Source organism: Adiantum capillus-veneris, chromosome 28 (assembly GCF_014529385.1).
Source record: "Adiantum capillus-veneris isolate H3 chromosome 28, ASM1452938v2, whole genome shotgun sequence".
Lineage (NCBI taxonomy): Eukaryota > Viridiplantae > Streptophyta > Polypodiopsida > Polypodiales > Pteridaceae > Adiantum > Adiantum capillus-veneris.
Window position 1 is genome coordinate 92193491 of NC_140958.1, and position 22885 is coordinate 92216375.

Consider the following 22885-nt stretch of genomic DNA (forward strand, 5'->3'; position numbering starts at 1 on the left):
TTTCTTTCAACTTGGAGAAGGTTGCCCATACACCCCTGTGTCCAGCCCATAGACTCTCATGAAACTCTTGCATGAGCTTTACTTGAGTCTCTTTTTTACATATAACCCTTTGTGGTGTAGCACCCTTTTGTTTAGGATGCTTCCACAAGTAACCATCCCTCAAAAAGTACCCATATGATTTCCTGCGTATCCTCTTGAATTCTTGTTCAGACCAATCATCCTGTTTTGTTAGAGTACTCAAGTAGCTTCCAATAAGAATCCAATCACCTTCAAAAAGCTCTTTCAAGAATGATTCAAGTAGATTAGTCATGCAGACATTGTTACCTTTGACATGAGAGATAGAATAGAACTTTGTGCCTACATCATCTCCCTCGTCAATCATTTGTGACTCATCTTCATACCTTGCCCTTGATAGCATATCTGCCACTGTATTGTCTTTACCTGCAATGTGCTTAAACTCAGGATTTAAGGACTTAATGTAGGCAATCCACCGCAACATAGCAATGTCTGGAGTTGAGCAGCTTGTAATCATCCCAAGAAGTGGTAGACAATCTGTTTCTACAACCACACATGCACCAATTAGGTACTCTTTCCCACTTTTCAAGGCTGTAACCATACCCCATAACTCTCTCTTTATCTGTGGATAGTTTCTTTGGCAAGCACTTAGTACCTTTGCTCCAAATCTTACCACATACCTGTGTCCTTCTTTGTCATCTTGCCCTATTGACCATCCAATCCCTGTAGGACTGGTATCTACTATCACAATCACTGGCCTTTGACACTCATAGTCTACCTTTCTCAAAGTCGTTGCTGACTGGAGCAACTCCTTTAGCTTTTTCATGGATTTTACATGTGCTTTTGTCCATTTAAACTTCTGATTCTTTCTAAGCAGCTGATAAAGAGGATCAGCTACATGTGCATAATGTGGAATCCAAATAACATAGAAGACACATGCTCCCAAAAACCTTCTAACCTCAGTGATGCTAGTGCACGTTTCTTTCATTCTTTGGATGGCATCTACCTTTGTTGGACAAGGTTTCCTACCATATGGCCCGCACATGTGCCCCACAATAAGCACTTCATTGACACCAAACATAGACTTTTTCCCTGACAATGTAAGATTCACTTCTTCCAACCTAGACAAAATTTTATCACAATCATTTATGTGATTTACCACAAACCTGCGACATCCCTTGAGATCCAAAGCTTCATCTTTGTCACTTTCTTCACATCCTTTGATAGGAAAATCATCAATGAAAGGCATTGTGATTTGAGGAATAAAGTCACGTAAGACCTTATTCATCCCACTCATCATATGTGCAACCGAGTTGGTTGCTCCCTGTGGCAAGGTACACATCCTTACCAAACCCAAAGGTGTACTCATGTTTGTCAATCTCTGCTTTCGATTGCAAGCTGAAATTGATCATACCCTGAGTAGAGATCCCCCATTGAGTAGATTGCCCTCCCTGCAAATGCCTCTGCAAACTCATCCACAATTGGACCTGTACCTACATTTCTAATTGTCACCTTGTTCACTGGTTGCATATCTTGGATGAAGCGTAGAGAACCATTCTTCTTCGGAACTGTGAACCACCTGTTTGAGTATGGAGCACAAGAAGGCTCCAAGATTCTCATTTTGATTTTCTCATTCAGTAGCTCTACTAACTTGGCAAATGAGCCTTTGGAACCGGAATAGGCCGCAGATTCCAAGGCACATGAGTATTGTGAAAATTACCATAGGAGCTACAATAGAGGGATCAACACATCTTATTTCATGTGGCTCAAATGAAAAAGCCTTACCATGCTTTGAAACCATTTCTTTGAAGCACTTTGTCTCCTCCTGTGTTAGAAACTCCTCGCGACCAATCTGCAAGTCTTGGAAAGACTCCTTTGTGAAGGTATGCCCAATCTTTTTAGGATTCCTCAAACTTGGTTGTAAAGAAGCCTGATCAATCTTTTCCCTGTTGTTGGGTGGTAAGGGTGAAGCTACTGGTTTCACCTTCTTTGCTACACTCTTGTATTTAGTTTCAACATGGACTTCTGGGCCAACTGTTTGGCTTTCTTTAAAGGCTTCTATTACTTGATACATTTCCATAGAGCAAACTTCCACAACTTCATTTTCAAGATGCAAATTAGACCCCATTATAGCATCAAGATCACCCATAGTATCTACAAAAGAAACTTGTTCACACAAACCCAAAACATTTTCAGTAGGCTCTAGCAACCCACTCTTTTTCATGCCTATTTGTACATTATGCACATATTGCCTCTCACATCTCTTCAAATCTTCAAGTTTTGTAAAACATACTGATTCATTCTTTGTTACCAAGGAGCTCGTTGAAAACGCTTCACCTATTTTTGGATCAGGCGAGACCCTTTTTCTTTCTGTACCACTGCAATCCCGCTTTACAATGGTACTTGGCCAAAACCCATTATTTCTCTATGATCATGAAACTCTTTGCTCACCTTTGGTAGAGGATGTTCTCTGAGGTTGTCACGATTTCTTTCATGGTTCACACAAACTGTAAGAAATTGGACAGCTCGTTTACCATCTTTGCTACGTATCCTAGCATATGTTGAACCATCATCCATTACTTTTGTTTCCATTCGAACTTCCACAATGTAGGGCTGTCCAAGGATGAGATGATATGAAGATGTATCCTGTACAAAGAAGTTTTGGTCAATCTTTACATCACCTATTGTTACCTTCACACCTAGACATGCTGCATACAATTCACCGGATGAATTGTTTGCCACTTTTACCATCCAGCCATGATCTGTGTCCATCGGCCATTTGCACTTGTTGTAGAGACTCTTTGACATTATGTTTATTTCTGAACCATGGTCAATCAAGGCAACAAATGGCTCTTCAAGATCACCTACCTTGACCAAAGTTTCTGTAGTAGCCCTTGCCCAATGACTTCGTGAATAGTAACTCCTAGGAATATCTTCAACTTCTTCATCATCATTTGAGAAATGCACTTGCTTCACTCTCCCACTAGATTGGTAGCATCCTACCACAGCTCCATCATTCTCCTTATTTTGCAGTTGCATCCCTTGTGTCTTTGAGGTTTCCCCTTCAACCTGTGGACGAGAAACTTCAGCAAGGGTTTGCCTCTTCCTCTTGATGATGTCAATGAACTTCTCCCATAGTAAACTCAATCTTGCTATTCAAGATCCTTTCCTCCAAGACTTTCTTTAAATCTTTAGCAACCTCAATATCAGATTGTAGTTTATAAGTTGGGCCTTTTGTCTTACCTTTTGTTGGCTCTTTCTTCTTTCCTGATGTAGACTCCTCTATGAGTACTTCAGGTGGAGATGCTCCTTGTGTTGAGGGTGTTTGAGAAGGCATTGAGTCGCTTCTTCCCCCACCTCTAGAATCTCTTTTTGATGGTCCTTCATCAGCATTCTCACGTCTGCGCTTCTGTTCTACAATCGCCTCATTTTGTTGGCATTTTGTAATGTAGGCATGCACTGACAATGAGTCCACTGGATCATTCCATCCTGTTTCTAGACGTATGCAATCACCTGCTTCATGTAGAATCTCTTTTGTAAGCTTTCCCTTTTTAGCTTATTGCATGACATTTGGCCAAATTTGACCATGATGGTCACTCACCTCTTCATCACAAAAATGTTCAATTTTTACTCCATAAGTAGCTGCCTCAACTGAAGAGGTGGCATGCTTGGTTGCCATATCTTCAACTAAGGTTTGCATTCCCCCCTTCCCAAAGTTAGTTCTCAAGGGTAGACCTGTCTCTCTTAAGTGGATTTTACCATCCTTAAAAAAGACAACATCTTTTGACAAAGCATCACTAAAATCATCACAATCCCTTCTTACATGGTCTGTACTATCACACCAAATACATCTATTAACAAACCCTTCTTTGGGCTATTGTCTTTGCGTAGGAAGTGGCCCTGATGGTTGGCCTTTTTCTTCAAGCTTTGCAAACTTCACCTTCAAGTCACGCATTCCCTTCACAAGCTCATCTAGCATGGACTCATCAAACTTAGGAGCGATAAAAGTAGGCTTTACCATTTTGTCAGAAGTTGAGGCGGAAGGACTTGTAGTGTTTACTACCATCTTGTCCCTTCTTCTTTGTCGTTTGGCAAGCAGTGAGGCAGCACCTTCAACCTCATTCCAGTCGGTCTTTAGTCCTTGCTCCGCATCTTTATCTTCAAGAAGAAGCTCCAAATTTTCTTGAAACTCTTTACCTGCAGCTTGTAAGAAAAGATTTGTCTTCTCTGCATCTAGTGTGGCCCTTTCTGTCCTGGTGAGTTGTGCATAGCGCCACTCAAATTCCCTAAGTAGCTCTGTTATTGATAGTCCTTGCTTTGGCTTGACTACCCATTCTAAGAATGTCCTTTTGGTCACTCTCTCAGAGTCCTCCATGAAATATTCCTCCTTTAAAGCTACTTTGAGTTCTTCCCAATTTCTCCCATGCCCATCTTTAATTACCCTAACATGCTCTCTAATTTCTGGAGCAACAACTAGCTCAAAGCTTTGAATCATCTCACCTTCTGACACGCGATGCAGCTCCATCTCCTTCACATACTCGCGTAAGTACTTGGTTACATCTTTGCCATTGAACTGATCCATTCTATTCACGACTGCTTGTATGGCCTTCGTTGTTGAAATCTCCCTTCTTTCAATGGCATGTTGTTGTTGCAATGTTCGCATGTTGTTGTTGCATGAACATTGCAAATGCTTGAAACATTTGCATTGTTGCTGGGTCAAAATGCATACCCTATTGCTCAACATGATCACCCATGGTTATCCACAAAATCTCACCCTAGCAGTTTCGCGTCGGGTTCACCAAAAATATGTCGAGAAATTTGCGGTCTTGCCAGGAAAGCACCGGGCTTATGGCTGTGAGAGTTTGTGAAAGAACTCAACAAAAACTATATGAAGGAGTTAAACCATAGATGCCACGAAGACTAGGGTTTGGAAAGAAGTGCAATCAAAGAAGACTCACTCGTTCTCTCTTGCACTCACACACACAAAGAAAAAACACAAAAGAGAATGTCAAAACAATACGAAAATGAAAACATCAAGGCTAAGGTCATATCGTATCATGGGTAATATGAAAGGGTTAATAGATGAGTTAATCGCATTCAATCTTGGCTGACCAAATAGGCTACGAATTGTTCTTTGGAATTGTAGTTTTGTGCTTACCATAATATATATATTTTGTCTAGTGATTGGGATTAATTGTGTGTACAAATCCTCTTGGTTCATAGCAAGATAACTACGCTTACATCAAAAGACAAATTATAGTCTATGAGAGGTAGTATGATGGGATCCGGTGATAGAAGTATTTCATTGAGCCTTTCAGGGCCGAAGAGAAACACTATACGTTGTTGAAAGTGTATTTTACGGCTAATCCATACGTTAATTCTAATAGATTGTACAGAGTGAAAGCGATAGAAATGATCATCATGTGGGTTATTCATCTAGGATAGTATGTGAGAAATGTAGATATGAGAAAAATGTAGACATGAGAGAAGTGAAGAGATGAGAAGTTTCCCTCCCAAGCCCTATTCTTTCCCGTAGGCAATAAGGATACTACGGGGAGAGACGTACCTATAGAAAAGAGAACCTAGAATTTGCAGAGAGGATAAATTACTAAGAATGAGAGAGATAGGTTTGGTTAAGGAGATGAGATTAGATACATATATCTATGTATATGTTGGATTAGAGATGAAAACGAAAACAACAAGAAATCAAAAAAACATCAATGTAGAACACATCTTACTTGACAAACCCGTCGGCACCATTATTGATGGAGAGAGAAGAAGAGGGGAGCACTCCACTTTGATTGATACGCCAAGTACAACACCTTCTTTGATTAGAGTTGATCTTCCAAGGATAGAGTACAAGAATGGCTAGTCTTCCTCTAGGAGAAAGTGTAGGCTTGGGCTTATGTTAATGGGGCTAAGTAAAATTAGGCATTACTACTCACTCCCTCAAGAATTCCTCTCATCAATGGCTTGAATGCTTGAGTCTTCTTTTCAACGAAGAAGAGGTCCCCTTTTATAGGTGAAGGGAACCCCCAAGGGTTTACACAAGAAGAGAGGAGCCAGTGTGAATAGGAATTGGAAAAGTTGGAAATGAGCTGTCCCTGCATGATGTGGGCAGACTGGGGTCCAGTATTTTGATCATATCTCCTCAACCGTGGCTCCAAATAAAAAAGTAAAAATATGGGTAGAAACTTCAGCTCATTAGCTACGATTTTCATTTTAAAATCATTTTCCAATTCGGATTGGAACCTTGTGTAAAAAATTCATCAAAATAGAGTCCATTTCTGGCAGCAAGAGTCTTCCCGTGGTCCCCTTAGCCTAGACTTTCATTTAATTCCAAAGGACACCTCATGCCATATGAAAGCATGACATTGCTCCTTGACAAAGTTTTGTAATCATGCTTGCAATAATGCATTAAAATAAGTGTATCTTTGAAATCATGCCACATAGTGTCCCACTAGGATTTGATTCCCTCCTAGTAGCTATTTAAAAAGAAATATAAGAAAAGTATAAAAAAATACATAGAATATATATATATTGGAGTTTACCCTAGATATAGGATCTAGCTAGGGTGTGAGATGATAATGAGATAGTAGAAATAAAGAATCAATTCTTTTTGCCCCAAGTTAAAGAGGCGGAGCTATTGAGCTTTTCCCATAGTATTTTCTGATGGTAAAGTAAGGATAGGTTACCCTTGAGAAAAATAATAGGATGAGATAGAAGGCTTATTATTATACTTAAATATGCATATGTACATTATAGGAAAGATATTTATGTATCTAAAAAGTTACAAGATAGATCTTGTAGCATGCGTTCCCACTATGTACGTGTCACAGCACGACAACGGGGCACCATCAAATTGTTCACTGGCTCACCTAACCTTACATGCAGCATGGTGAAGGAAATCTGCAAAACCCTCTTAGCATTATTTGAGACTTTCAAGCCAGGCCAGGTGACCGATAGCATATTTTTCTCCCAGGATACTTACAGATGCGCTTATGATCTGTCTGGTCAGCCTTCCAAGGAGGTGATACATGCGTTGTATCAAAGGATAATGTTTCTACCATCCTATCACCTCTAGGCTTTTGAAGAAGCATTCTACACAAGCTTCTTCACAATAAACACTGACATTTTTGGCCCCACAATGATGAATCTATATGCAAGATACGAATCACTGATCAAGATGCGAGAAACGATACGATGAAGAAGCGGATCAGCGGCCATGTCGGGGATGACATGAGCAAGGAGGGGGGGAGTGTTAGAAGCTGGACACACCCCACGGCAACTAACTACTCGAAAGATTATTATTTTTGTAATTATTCATTCATTGAGGAAAACCTGATTTTTCACCTTGTAAATATTGGGACTTACAGAAGTTTCCAGATTGTATCCCAGTTTTGATAGTTATATTGAGTAGATGGTTGATTTTGGAACTTTAGCGGTTGAGAATTGTAAGGTATATATACCAGTTTTTGATCTTAATGAAAAACCTTTTGTCATTTTTAAAAGAAGTTTTGAAGTCTGTGAGTGAGCGTACTGTCTACGAGAGAGAGTGTGAGCTTCATCTTGACGCTACGTGTGCACCGGTGGTCGGAATCGAGTGCAGAGAAGTGCAACGTGTTGCCTCCGACGAGAGCTACACACCGATACCTACATTGCGCGCGTACGGTCCGGTTTTGCGAGCTCCTTCTAGGAGCTTCATCTGGTGTTTGGGTGAGCATACGTTGTCTGATTTTGCATTGCAGCATATCCACGTGTTCACATTGAGTAGAACTACACATTAGGAACTTTAGATTTTGAAAACGAAGACCTGCAAATTTCGGCCAGACATCCTACGTGATTTTGGACCGGGTGTTTTGGGTCGGGATTTTGGTTTAGAGACCTTAAGGAGAGCTACCTATTGGTGCTAGTAGGGTCTCCGTCAAGTTCTATGGTGTTTCGGGATTGTTTGATGGGTGTTCGGCTCTGGAAAGCGTTGTAGGAAGTTTCCTCTTATGCACTCTTGAAGGCTGTGACTTAGACAATTGGTAGAGACCTCTGTAGGAATTAGTTAGGAGTCGGTCGAGTGTAGGTTGACACCTTATGCTTGCTTCCACGCGCCTGCGGGTCGAGCTTCGTCCTTAGCTGACATTATATGTTAGGTGAGTTCTCGCTGTGTTGACGTCCTCACGGCGTATCCGTTCAACAGGTGCAGACTGTGGGAGGCTGGGAACTTGCTGAACACCATGTGCGAGCCATGAATGGCTGCAAGCACACAACTAGACTATCCTAGTAAGCTCAAAGGGGCAATGGTGTGTCACTCACTCCTCAATGCTTGTTGTCGTGAAGGATCCCATGCTGCAAAGAAGAGGGAGCCGTCGTTGGCACGCCAACCGCTGATGCCGTCACAATTCTTGATCACTCTCTCTCTCTCTCCCTCTCTCTATCTATCTCTCTCTCTCTCTCTCTCTCTCTCTCTCTCTCTCTCTCTCTCTCTCTCTCTCTCTCTCTCTCTCTCTCTCTCTCTCGTTCTCTCGTGAGCACACGATGGGGAAGAAGGTAGAGGTAAGAGCAAGAGCACTTCTTTAGCATGCATCTCCAAGAATGAGGATTTTAGGTCAAAATGGACCTTTTATATGAATCTGACCCATTCACACATGGACGCCCACATTGGACGGTCATAGCAAACATAATGTAAAAATGAGATAAGTGGTGCACCTCTCATCGGCAATCACCGACGCACCTATAGGACCGACAAGCCCGATCCATGACTCAAATAAGGTGATAAGGAGTCCGTCAAAGGTGATAGGCTATCCGTAAGTGGTTAACATGCCCCCCTTCCTAATGTAGATTCCGTCCTGGAAAGCTAGTGAGGTGAAGCCCATTCATTGAGGTGGAAGAGCATCTGATATTGAATGTCTTTAGCTTTCTTCAAACACTACAAAATCAACCAGAAATGGCACAGTAATTGTATTCTCATAGAACATATATAATTAAAAAGCATATGCAGTGAATATGCACACAGATTGCTTGCTAACAGAATATTAACAATTTTTCAATAGTAAATATTAAACTATAATATAATCAAACGCATAAGCACTTGTAAATGAAAACAAATAAACAAGTCTAGGGTCGCTAATTTAACGGTCAAGAGGCACTAGAGGTCAACTATTAATACAATGGGCAAGCTTCTCAATTCTATTTGGTCAATTAAGTTGTTTAATCACAAGAGAAAACTATTTCATGTCTGAGGGTGGACTAGAGGCTATACCTAGAAGACCTTCTAGTTAAGCTACGATAAAAGGAATTGCATATGAAATCATTTCTTGAATTATTCCCTTTGTTTGACCCCCCAAAGTGTTTTTTATATTGATTGAATTTTTGACGTGTGTGCTTATTTTGTATGCCTTGGGCTTTTTGCTTCTCAAGGAAAAGTGCCCACACTGGGAACCTCTAGGGCTCTAGTACCATAGGCAATACATGTGAGTGAAGTACCAAATCAACCTAGGATTTCTTTTCTAGCTTAATATTTTATATTTTCCGCACTTTTTTTTCACAGCATTTCATTTTTGTAACTTTGGGGGGTCATATTGACACTGCTACCCTCCCCAAGCTCATCACAATAATAGTACCCCTTTATCATGCTTAAGCTAAAGGTCAAGAGGAATTAAGCCCACTAGAAAGCACTAGTACATTGCACACAATGATTTATAGTATTGGATTAAGAACCTAAAGTAATCATTGACAATCAGGAAGGCATTTTCCATGGTATTAAGAGAAGATCTCTAATGTCTATATTGGTCAAACTATCTTACTCAGACTTCTTGATTCATAAACCTAGACAAGGGACTATGACATAAAATTATATTGAATCTAATGTTTAATACTAATCGAATGTGCTAAATATTGTGCTACCACTCACGATTAAAGCACACAATTATGGATGTTAAAAAAGACAAGAGGCAATGATAATGGAAAAAAAACACATATTCCTGTTGATGATCGCGCTCAATTCAAAGAGTGAACTAGGTAAAGATTGCATGAAGTTAAAAATCCCAACTACTGCAATGTATTCCTGTACACAGTAGAAACACAAGGAATACCTCTAGGAGGCACATCAGTGGGAAGAGGCACCAACCTTTATTAAACACAATTAAAAAAACATAAAGAACTCTAACCTAAGTATTTGCACCCCCCTATAGGGTCAAGGGAATAGGATATTGTAGAGATGTCGGGTAGCCCTAAGTCTAAATCTCTATCCTCATCATCATCAAGAAAAATAAAGTCATCATCTATGAGACCATACGTGCCATCCATGTAATCATGTAAATCTTTTTCATCATTAGATGCACATATGTTCACTAATAATGTCACTAGGCATGTATAGTGATCTTGGTCAAAAGGGTAAGCTTGTGCAATTGGAGAGACGTTCTCTACTAAGTAGGGATTATCATGGTCAAGAGATGTATCATCCATTCTAATTCCTCAAAATTCTTCTCACACGCTAGCGTATCTACCAAATCCCATTCACAGGCAAGCACCGGGTAGACTATGTGAAACACTTGTGGAAAGTAAAGAGGGTACCTCTCACCCAAGGTAGGAGTGGGTGACTCTAGCGTACTAGTCATATTTGTACACACAGATAGATTTTGGTTAGTGTGCAAATATTATAAGGGTCATGTCAAAAGGTCGTGTTCTTGTGCATAATGTGTGATTATGATTTGTGGGTCATGTACTAGAATTTATAGATTTCCATCTTTTTGTTTGGTGGTTCTTGCTCTTTTACTTTTTTTTTTCTTGAGTATAGGGCTATATATATACATTCCTTAAGATTGAGAGATTGAGAATTCAGAGAGGAAGATTAAGAGGGGAGCAAGTGAATGATGAATGTCAACAAACACTCCCCCCTTACTTGAGTAGATCATAACTTTTGGAACGATGTCGTCATCTTTTGAAACTTATTTTTCCAAGTTGTAATGGGTGAAGACTTTGACCAATAGTTTTTCACCACCCTATGCGATTCATCTGGTTGCAAGGGTGGTAAGGTACTCTTCCATGATTTTACTTGAAACAATGCTTTAGGTGATGAATTTACCATGGGAGGTGATATTCTTTCCTTGTTTTTGGTTACAATTTTGGTGGTAGGTGAAAGTTGTGAAGAAGTGTGTGCTTCTGTAGAAGGACTACATGAAGAGCAAGAAGCTTCATTGTTTTTTCTATGTTTGAGCTGAGAGATACAAGTTGTTCTTGCTTGGGTACCCAAAATAGCTTCGGATCAGGTGTATAGTGTTCTGTGATCTTTCCCTTCCCACGGTCTTCAATTGGCTTTATCGTTACAAGGTTTGACTCACATGGGTCTATAGGTGACATGTAAGAACACAATTTACGTTTAGGCACCCAGATTTGATGATTCCCTTCATAGTAGCCTTGGGCTTCCAATAGTCGTTTAGGAATCCAACGCGAAGTTTTCTTACGTTTCTTGGAGCGAGTGGGCGTCTCTTAAAAGGCTTTTGTTTTTTAGCGTTAAAAATGGTCGCTAAAGAAGCTTTAGGGACTAATTTGTATGTTTCTTTGTTATATTATGATGAGTCTTGTGTGTCTCATGCTTTGTTTTAGAAACAAAAGTTGAAGCTCTAGAGGGTTGGTGGGCTATAGGTAGAGATGATTCAACCCCTTGGACATGCAATTTTTGGGTTGTATTTCCTCACGAGGTGATATCTTAGGGACTATTGCTTGAGTAGCAGGGCTAAGAGTTGGTTTCTGTGTTGTGACACTCCCAGTCCCCCAATCAATAGTGCATTTGGTCGCTAACATCCACTTGCATCCTAGGTTTATATTGCCTTCCATGTTCCACCAAGCATGACCAAAAAGTCTTGAGCTACGACCCCGTTGTCATAAAACTAACAGAAGTCTGCCAAGTTCCAAAAATAGTAGTTTTTTTCTTGTTGATACCCTTGACTTGGATGGTACTCTCGTATAGAGATGGCTTTCCTAACTAACACCACATCCCATATGATAGCAGATTATATTTAGCACCTGTGTCTAATAAGGCGTTATATAGCACTCTCCCATAGGTGCTATTAAATTTAATAGGGTATCGTAGAGGTGTGTTAGAGTCCAACCAATCATCCTTTGTTTCAACTTTAAATGCATGTATAGCTCCAAGGTTGGCCTCTCGTTGGCATCTAGTACGTTGTTGTCTCTCCTTAGCCTCAGCTTGAGCTTGTATCTTTTTCAATTCTGCTTGTGTCTTAGTTGCCTTTTTTTTATGGATCAAAGTATCTTTTAAATTTACTCCCATTGATGAATCCAATGGTTTCAACTCCATCAAGAGTTTCCACAAAAATGGTACCTTGTGGGGTGATTTTGCATACTCTATATGGTCCTTTTTCCGCATATTTCAACTTTTTCTTCTTGTTATGTACTCCATACATAAGGACTTTATCCCAACCTTGGTATTCTTGTTCTTTAAATGATGGTCAAACCATTTCTTTCTCCCATCTTTCTCCACAAGTGTATTTTTTCACAACCAATTTTCTTTCTTCATCTAACCTCTCAAGGATATATAAACGCTCAACTAAACGGTTACCATCCCAACCTTCTTATGAAGCCACCTGCCCGCAGACTAGGAATTACAAACTCCCATGGCATAACTGCTTCCTGGCCATATACCATCTTGAATGGTGTACAATTAATAGCCACCTTGTAAGCAGTATGATAAGCCCATAGAGATGACGTTAGTTTCAAATCCCAATTTGTGCGATGAGCTTCCACTGTTTTGATCAAGATAGAAATTAAAGTCTTGTTAGTGCTCTCATCTTGGCCATTTGTTTGTGGATAATAATGTTTAGACTTATGGTGGACTATCATGAGGTTTTTCGTGAGCTCCTTTATCACTCCATGTATAAAATGAGTATTATTGTCACTCACAATCTCAAGGGGACAACCAAATCGTGTAATAACGTTCTCAAAGAGAAACTTAGCATTTGAGCTTGCATCAGCTTTGCATGTCGCCTTGGCTTCAACCCACTTTGTCACATAGTCAGTGGCAACAATAATATATCAACATTGAGTCTTACAAGCTACCGAACTAATTGGGTCTACAAAGTCCAAACCCCATTTTTCAAATGGTTGAGTCACTTTAATAGGATGTAAGGACATCTTATCCTTTTGTTGTGTGATCTTGTAACGTTGGCAAAGTGATGCATCCTTCAATAAAGTAGGCCACCAATAGCCTGATTGCAACACCTTTCTAGAAGTTAGTTATCCTTTAAAATGTCCTTCAGCCATACCCATGTGGGCTTCTTTCAGTATGTATAAATACTCATCCTCACGAGCACAACGTCTAAAAATATTGTCCTTCCCTAGCTTATAGAGAGTTCCTGCAATTAGAGAATGAGGTTCACATTTCTTTAGTAGTTTTTGAACTATATCCTTACAAAGCTCTTTGGGTGGAAAATCATTAACTAAAAAGTTCACAATCTTCTCACTCCATTCAGGCATGGTCTCGACTAGGAACACGGAAGTATAGGACAATTCATCATAGATTCCAATAGGGGCTTCACCATTGGGGATGTGAGACAAATGATCCGCCATGACATGTCTTTTACTGGGTCTGACCACCCAACGGTAAAATCAAACTCAAGAAGAACTAATAACCATCGTATAATTCTTCTCGTGGAACAAGGTTTATTCACTAGATACAACAACGCTTGATGATCCTCATAAAAAACAAACTTGTTGGCAAGAAGGTAGTAGCAAATTTTCTTTACTACATAAATCATAGCTAAACCTTCCTGCTCTGTGGTGTTGTAGTTCCTCTCAACATCATTTAATTAACGACTTGCAAAGTCAATGTTATGCACATGGAAAATTACATTCCAATCGGGCACTCTTAGGATGGGAGCACTTTTCAAGGCCTTTTTAAATAACTCATAAGCATGGTCACACTCTGTGGTCCAGTGGAACTCAATAAGAGCTTGTACAATGGGCGAGCTATCTCGGCAAAGTTTAAAATAAACCGCCAATAATAACCAACATGGCCCATGAACCTTTGAACTCCTTTATAGTTTGTAGGTAGTGGAAAATTGGAAATGGCTTTAATTTTTCTCTCATCTGTGAAAATCCCATTTTTGGACACTATATGCTCTAAAATGACTCTATGTTTAATCCAAAATTGGCATTTGTATGATACAATCTGCACTTTTCAAACACTTTTCGTAAACATGATAGATGTTCTTTCCAAGAAGAATAAACACAAAAGTCATCTAAGAAAGCTTCGCAAAACTCCCTCAAATATTCCCTAGAAGCAATGTTTATGAATCTTTGAAAGGTAGCAGGGGCATTGGTTAAGCCAAAAGCCATAACACGAAATGTGAACACTCCAAATTTTATTTTAAAAGCAGTTTTAGCTTGGTCCTCCAATGCAATTGTGATTTGATTGTAGCAAGAGTACCCACCTAAAAAGCTATAATCTTCCTTCCCTGCAACTCTTTCAAGCACATGTTCCGAATATGGCAGGGGGTAATGGTCTCACCTAGTGGAGGCATTGACCTTCTTGAGATCCATGCACACTCTAAGTTTCCCATTCTTTTTTGGCACAATAATTATTGGAGACACCCATTCTGAGTGCTCAATAAGGTATATGAATCCGCATATGACAAGGTTTTCACTCTCTTCTTGAACAATCTTTGCATACTTAGAATTCATTAGGTAGGGTCGTTGCTGGACTGGTTTAGCCATGCTATTCATGGGAATTGTGTGTTGCACCATGGAAGGTGGAACACCTTTCATATCATGATATATCCAAGTAAATATATCCCTGAATTCCTTGAGAATCTCCTTAAGTACATATTCCTTAGTCTCTGTCAAATCTTGGGCAATGAAAACAGGTTTGGATTCCTCACTTGGGTCTGCTAACTCTATTTCCTTGACTATCACTGGATCATCATAGACTCCATTACTTCCATCGATAGGTGTTCTCTGGGCCTTTGTATACACAACCTTACGCTCCTCCATGGTGTAGGATTTAAAGTGCTCTTGTGCATGATGTAAATCTGTGGGGTCTTGTTGTTCTATGGACTATGATTTCTCTTCCACTTCCTTTTGTTGTTGAGCTAGCTCTTGATTTTGTCATTTCCTTATAGTACGGCTCAGCTTTGGCTTCTTTGTAGCTACTAGCTGTGTGATGTCAATGGGTTGTGGACTGCACCACAAGACGCTTTGAAGGTATTCACCCCAATTATCTACCAAATTCCGATGAGCATCACATGCCTCCATATAATTGAGCCATTTTGCGATAGATTTATTTTCATTTATCCTAGCATGCACATTTTCTCAATATCATTGCCTCTTATATCTCTTACTCCTCTGGTCTAATTTTTTATTACGACCTTCCATCAGTGAAGAGTCACTAGAATCGCTACTTGTGTCTTCTCCTCTCTAGGATAGATTGTCATCTAGGGTACCACTGGGCCTCGAATGGTTTGTCCCCACATTTGCACCAAGATTTAACTCAGATTCTTTGTCCTCAAAGTCAATTTCAATTGATGATTCCGACTCCAAATCGTGTTGGTTATAGTCTTTTGAGACTCTACAAGTTCCAATTAGTCACTCCTTCATTTGGTAGGTCATCAGAAGTTATATGCATTGCTTGATCTATCATATTTAAAGGTACGAGTTGTGGCATTTCATCCCCATTCCGTGTTACTCAGGTCGTCCCCCTATTTCCCCAAGTGTCTATGGTTGCTGCTAGGTGGACGCAATCCACATTGTCAAACTCAGTCATCCCACATAGAACATCCATATAATGGGAATCTTTCCCAACATCAGTGTCCTTTTTACACATGTAACAATACTGCAATGGGGCCAAGTGAATTGTGATGTCAGATCTATGATCAATTATAAATTTTTTTCCTAGAGGATGTGATTGACGAGTTACAAGATCAACTTGAATGACAGAGTCTTGGAACTACAAGTAGACATGGTTTTTAGACTAGTCATGCACCAATTTTTCTTCCCTCATAAAAGGACGTTGGCACATCCAAAGTGTGTCGACCATAGAAGATGGCATGGGCAAGTATGTGCAGGCTAGCAAAAGCATGGAAAAGGGCTAGAGAAGCTGTAAAGATCATGGGCAGACAGGTAGCAACGGAGATGTATGGCTGATGTGGTTTATAGGCCAAGAAAGGCTCCAAAAGGGGACTAATTTGGGGAGCAAGTGAAGGAGGTTCAAGGTGCGGTCTTTGGGCCCAGGAATGTAGATCTTGAAGTGATGAAGGAGCAGGTCTAGACGGCTCATCAAACCGAGCTACAGAGCCCAAGATATTGAAGTTTGAAGGTGCAGTGCGTTGTCTTGCCGGACACGTGAGTCCTGAGTGGTACTACTTTGGGTTCCTGCTGAGGGCCTAGAGCCTAATATGGAGGAATATTGGGTGCCCGTGTAAATGGAAACACTCTCTATATGATCTTCCTCTAGTACACGTCAACCAAAGCATAGGTGCATGTGACCTCAACACCCTAGAGCTTCAAGCCGCCAAATATTCTTCTTTTGTTGAACCTCAAAACATGTGTTTCCCTTCTTGTTATCAGTTAGCCCAACATTGATACCCATGAAGGCCCTATATTATCAATGTAATGCTTACCCTTTTGAGACATTTACCTTTGACAACCTGACACTCATCAAGGTTCGTAACAAAGATAACCTTATTATCATACTCTTCTTGTGTCATCTCATAGACGTTGATCATTGACTCCTGGAGCTTCAACAAGTCAACATACACATTGTTGAACTCTTTGTAGTGGAAAGATTTTTTTTCTTCCAAGGGTATGACATCCTCCACATATTGAAATCCACCTACCAAGCTTGCAACACCATTATTGGTGCATTTCTTTGCAATGCTCACACTGTAAGGTGTTGGAAGCAACCTAAATAGTCCCTTTGCTCTATGTCCTAGAGTGAAAATTCTGTACAAGGCTTCATAAGCCTTGAATATTATTCTTGCACTATCACATACATCCATCATCTCCTTAGGAGACACGATGTTCTTCAATTCATTGAAATACCTGTGGCGCAAAACTTTGACAATGCTAGCATTGGATGGATCATCCAATAGCTCTACCAACTCCTTTGGCTTGATGATATGCTACAATAGAGTACCTCCTATTGCTTGAGCATTGGAATCAATTTTCATCAACAATTGAGCCAAATTTCTATAAATTGAAATAAAGTTACAATAGCCAACAAAACATATAGCAAATCAAAAGCATGCATTTTTTCTCTTAGTTTGATGGATGTGTTTCTTTCAAGATCTACCACTTGAAGTAGCACTCAATTAGCATGAACATCACTTGTCTCTTGCCTTTGCAAATATGGAAGCTAAGGGGAATGTGTTTGAGATTATTGATTCAACAACGCATATTATGCGCAATGTGCTATAGTTTGATGGATGTGTTTCTTTTGAGATCTACTACTTGAAGTAGCACTCAAGTAGCATGAACAACACTTGTCTCTTGCCTTTGAAATATGGAAGCTAAGGGGAATTTGTTTGAGATTATTGATTCAACAACGCATATTATGTGCAGTGTGCTATAGTTTTTGTTGCTCTAATTTTTGTTTGAGAATCGCCATTTTGTTGTTGATCTTCTTGGTGTTCTCATTGGCTTCCTCTCTGACATATTGAAAGCCTTCCACATACTTCTCTTGTTGCAAAGAATATGCAACAAAGAGTTTCTTTCTTGCTTCCATTTCATTGAAGAAAGATAAATAGAATCTTTTGCAATAGCCAAATATGCTATCTCTTCCATCACTTACAAAACGCAATAGCTCAGTGACATTTCAAATTGGTGTGATGTGTTGGTAAGAGGATCGCTTGAGTAAATATGACCATCAACCCAAAAATTGATTTTTTGTACCGAATGATCCGTATTGATCTGCATCATTGAAATTGGATGTGCCAAGCCACAGTATCATACTCCAGCTCCAAATCAACATTTAGACGATAACTAGCATGTCAGTAATTTTTTGAAACAGAAGGGGATTCGATGACATTTGGAGTTATCTAGATCAAGAAAATTAGAGAGAGAAAGTATAATGGTGACATATATAAGCAAAGGATGTTGACTATGGAGGGAAGAAATAGAGAGTACTCATAGAAATGAGATTTGGATGATGTTGTGGAGGAAAAAAATGAAGGGAATGTTGGTTAGTCTCTTTTGATTTCAAATGGTTGCTCATGGATGTGTTAGAGAGAGAAATTACACACAATGAGAATGGACTATTTTATTGATCTAAGCTAAAGTTGGAGATGGAGAAGCATGAGAGAGAGAGAGAGAGAGAGAGAGAGAGAGAGAGAGAGAGAGAGAGAGAATAAAGGAAGAGAGAGTAGATCTTAGAGGATCTCCACTTTTTGTCAAAAGTGGGCAACAAAGAATGTCCCTTCAATGATTGGGAGAAGGAGTGACGAGAGAGAGAGAGAGAGAGAGAGAGAGAGAGAGAGAGAGAGAGAGAGAGAGAGAGAGAGAGAGAGAGAGCTCATATTTTAGAGAGAGAATGCAGTGAGAGAATCTGAAAATCTACTTTTCTAGTAAGGGGAGGGCTAAAAAGTGCTTTCTTTAATGACCTCAAAGTGCTAGAGAGTGGCTTCAATGTAAGAGAGAGGACAGGGGTGGGAATAATACATTTAAAGTTCAAAAATATATAGAAAATTTAGTTATCCACTTCTCTTTTTGGTCAAAATTGTCTATTTTCAAAAACAAATTATGTGTTTTTACAAAGCCCATCATAGGCCTTTTTGCCCACTCTTTTAGGCTTGGTCAAACTTGGCTTAAGTTGTAAGCATTTCCTTAAACTGCTAAATAAAGAGACCCTCCTATACCTCATTCACTATCTAATGGAGCATTTTGTTACACAACAGTGAACTTCAATTTCGTTGAGCCAAAATCCCATAACAAGAACTCAATAAGAATTAATAAAACTTGAGTCATTGTAAAGAATGTCGACAAAGAATAAGAGACATAAAGACAAGGTGAAACATAAAAGGCGAGTTCAGTATGGCAGGGTGTAGCAAGTTACACAGAGCTTCCACTTGGTGTCTCATGGTGGTTGCCTAAGTCTAGTCTCCTAGCTGTAACCTCAATCGCCAACACATCATTGCAACACTTGTCTGTTGAATACCAACTACAAACATACGTATGGCAGCAACGCTATTTGAACCAATTCGTTCTCGTGAGAAGATAGATTTGATTTGCCAAAATGAAAATTTGCCAGATCAAATTCAAGCTTTGAAGGAATTTGATGTATCCTCATGAAATGAAGTGGTTGAACAATATCTTATAGTTTATCAACAAGAACAAACCATGTTTAATAATTCCACCTTTTGATTTGCGCTTCTTAGTGCTACTGTGTAGCTAGTGTCAATAGTTTCTTTGATCTTTAGTTGTTTGTACAAGATGTGTGTGTGGGGGTGTATATAGGTGATGCAATATGATCTTGAGCATGTGATATTCTTTTATGCAAAACTAGGGTGCTTATGCACTCTTCCAAGGTTGAGACTCAAACTTAAGTTTGAGCCTTATCACATGAAGGCTCCTTATAAGACTAGAAAAACATACAAGCTTGAACTTAAGTTTGAGCCTCTACTCTTTTGAATGTGTCTGGGCCTTAAATTCCTTTCATAAAACTCATACCAAGATGTAGATATAGGACATATCTCATGATAGATCTATATTGGATTCTAACATTCAAAGTTGAGAATAACCATAACAAGGATTCCCTTAAAATTAGATAAGTAGTTTGAGCCTCACCTCATGATGTGTGCCTATAGAACCTAAGTTTGAGCCTCTTATCTTTTACAAGTTTAGCAAGATTCCTCTTGAGGCTCAAACTTAATTTACTCTTCTAGGAGTTTCTTCTAGGTGTTTGGTGCACTCTTATTGTGAAGAGACATTGATACCTTTGCAATAGTAGAGGCTCAAACTTCAGTTTGAGCCTCTATGTTTGGAGCACTCTTATTGTGATGGGACCAAAACACCTCGAGAAGAGTTAAGTTTGGCCCCCTCTTCTTTACAAGTTTTGTAAGTTCTCTTCCTATAAAGGCCTGAGCTTAAATTGGAGCCTCTACTCTTTTGAAGTTATTTGTGGCATTCTCATTGTGAAGAGGCCCAAACACCGTCAAAAGAGTAGAGGCTTGAGCTTAAGATTGATCCTCTATTTTAGGAGGCTCTCTCCGCTCTTGTATTTTTCTCATCTTTGTTTTCATTCGATTATTTAGTTTTTTATAATGGGAAGAGGATGCTTTATGTCTTAGATCTCCAAAATCCCAAGAACTTCATACGAATTTCCAAATCAAATTGGCCATTGAAATGGTTATTTTTATTGGAAAATGGGACCTAAATAAGTCTCAAAATTCCTAATTTGGTCTTATGATGAATCGGCAAGAGAAATCTCAAACGATTGAACAAGAGCAGAAGATTAAAGCCATGTGCAATGAAGTGTTATATATGGGGACCAAAGTGTCCACAGTATGTACATTGCTAGCTTTCATGCATTTACCAAGTCTGTATGGATGGATACTGATAGTAGTGTTTCCACATTATTTGAGCTCTTACAAAAACGGTTTTCTATTAGAATCAATATGCTTGTATCGAGGAGGGATGCCAAGAAAGTGTTTTTTACGGTTGGACATGATTATGAATGCATCCATGCATGCCCTAATGACCATGTATTATTTTATGGGGAGTTACAAAATGCAGTGAAATGTCTAAAGTGTGGGGCAACTCAATATAGATAGGATTTACAAGGCACAACCATCCCATGTAAGATCTTCAAGAATTTTCCATTGATTCCAAGGGTAACACACATGTTTATACGCAAAGGGATCGCAAAGCTTATGACATGGCATGCACATAACAGATTAATCGATAGAAAATTTTGTGTGCGAGCTAATGGTGCAACTTGGAAGCATATAGAGGAGAAATGGTAGTGTTTGGAAGAGAGCCACACAATTTGCGGTTTGATCACCTTGCCACAAATGGTGTGAATCCTTTTGGACTACATTCTACAAAAGTCGTCTCCTTGGCCAATAAAATGTAGGCTTACGGTTAAGGGTGTATGATTTAGGGTTTAGGATTAAGGGTTTAGGATTAAGGGTTTAGGGATTAAAGTAAGGATTTAAGGTGTTTAAAGATTAGGCTTAGATTAGGACTTAGGGTTTAGGATAAAGGGTTTAGGGTTATGATAGCATTCATAACCCTAGGGTTTAGGATAAAGGGTTTAGGGTTATGATAGCATTCACTAAAGCTAAGGGGAAGGTTAGATATTTGAACGATTATATGCAAGGGTCCAATCTTTGCATGCATTATTTTCATCATTGCGAGCATATCCATTGTATCTATCCATGTGATGATCATGATCTCTATGAGTCCTTCAACACCATCCATGTGGATGCAATCCCTTTTATATACATCCCCTTTGTCATGGTCTCTTTGTATTTCACACCTTCTCTCATGTCGATCATGTCTATAGAGATCTCCATCATCGTGCCAATGACATCTATTGCAATCTCCATCATCATCTCTCATCCTCCTCTGTGATGATAATCCTAGAAATCTCTTTACGACCTATTCAAGGCTGATTGATGCTAGAGAGATTCGACTCCTCATCCCAAGGTCTTCTTTTCATCGTGAGCAGTAGAAGGTCTTGCCCTGTCGTTTGGCCCACCTCCCTCATGGAAAGGGTAATTTTTGTCGATCATGTCCATTGCAATCTCCATTACCATCTATGCTACAAACCGTGTCATCATGACAATCGTTGCATTTGCTTCGGCTATCATGTCTACCATCACAACTACTTTTTTTTGTTCCTCTTCTTTCAACTTAGCCTCATGCTCAAGCTCTTGTTGATTCTCATCTGCTAGGCTTTGACTCCCACTATAGAACCTGCTCCTAATCAAATTATTGTATTATGCCAACAAATATCTTCAAGATGAAAAATCATCATAGGTGATCGCATTTGGGGACAGAGTCTCAAATTTTGGATTCAATGAAAAAAAAGCTATACCTTCTAATTTGATGTGCATAACCTGCAATTATTGCACTCGAGGTGACGTCTTGGACTAGAACCTCAGCAAGCTTGTTGTGTGCCTTTGCAAGGATAGAGCATTTGGTGTTTGTGTGTCAACCAAAGTTTTACCAAGCATGACATGTTTGATGGAGAGATATGGTAGAGGAGAGCCATCCCCCGTGTTCTGAGCTTGAGCTCTTCCTTCCTCAAAAATTTCATTGCACATGTCTTCATAGTGGAGTTAGTATTGATCATACAAGTGATGTATGGTTAAGCATGTCATGTCTTCATAATGGAGTTAGTATTGATTATATCTTGTTTTCATAGTGGCTAAGAAACTCCTATCTTTATAATGGGTTGAGAGTCTTGACAAAAATGCCAAATTAGGAGATGCACACCACCATGTTTAATGCCACAACAAAAACAAAAGCGTTCTGCCCTATCTATCTATTTTATTGGAATTATGAAGGAAATTTATGGTTTGGTAAATGATACTGTATAATAGAAGTCAAAGAATTACAAAAAGTCCTTAGATGGCAAAGATGGGGATCGGTGATTTTCTCCTTTTATGAGCCTTTAAGAATGTATTTGATCCTGAGATACCTCTCCCTTTTTTCATATTTTCCTGATCTCCTCCCACTCCTCTTCTTTTGGCATGTCTTTTCTTGTCTAGGATAACCCCTATCCTTCCTTAGAAGTGTTTGTACTTTTACCTTTCTTTTAATTAATTTAGGTCCCCCCTCCCCCTCCCCCGAAAAAAAAAAAGTCTACAATTTTTTGCTAGTATTCATGCTAATTTTCTTATTGTTCTGCATGGAAAAATTACAG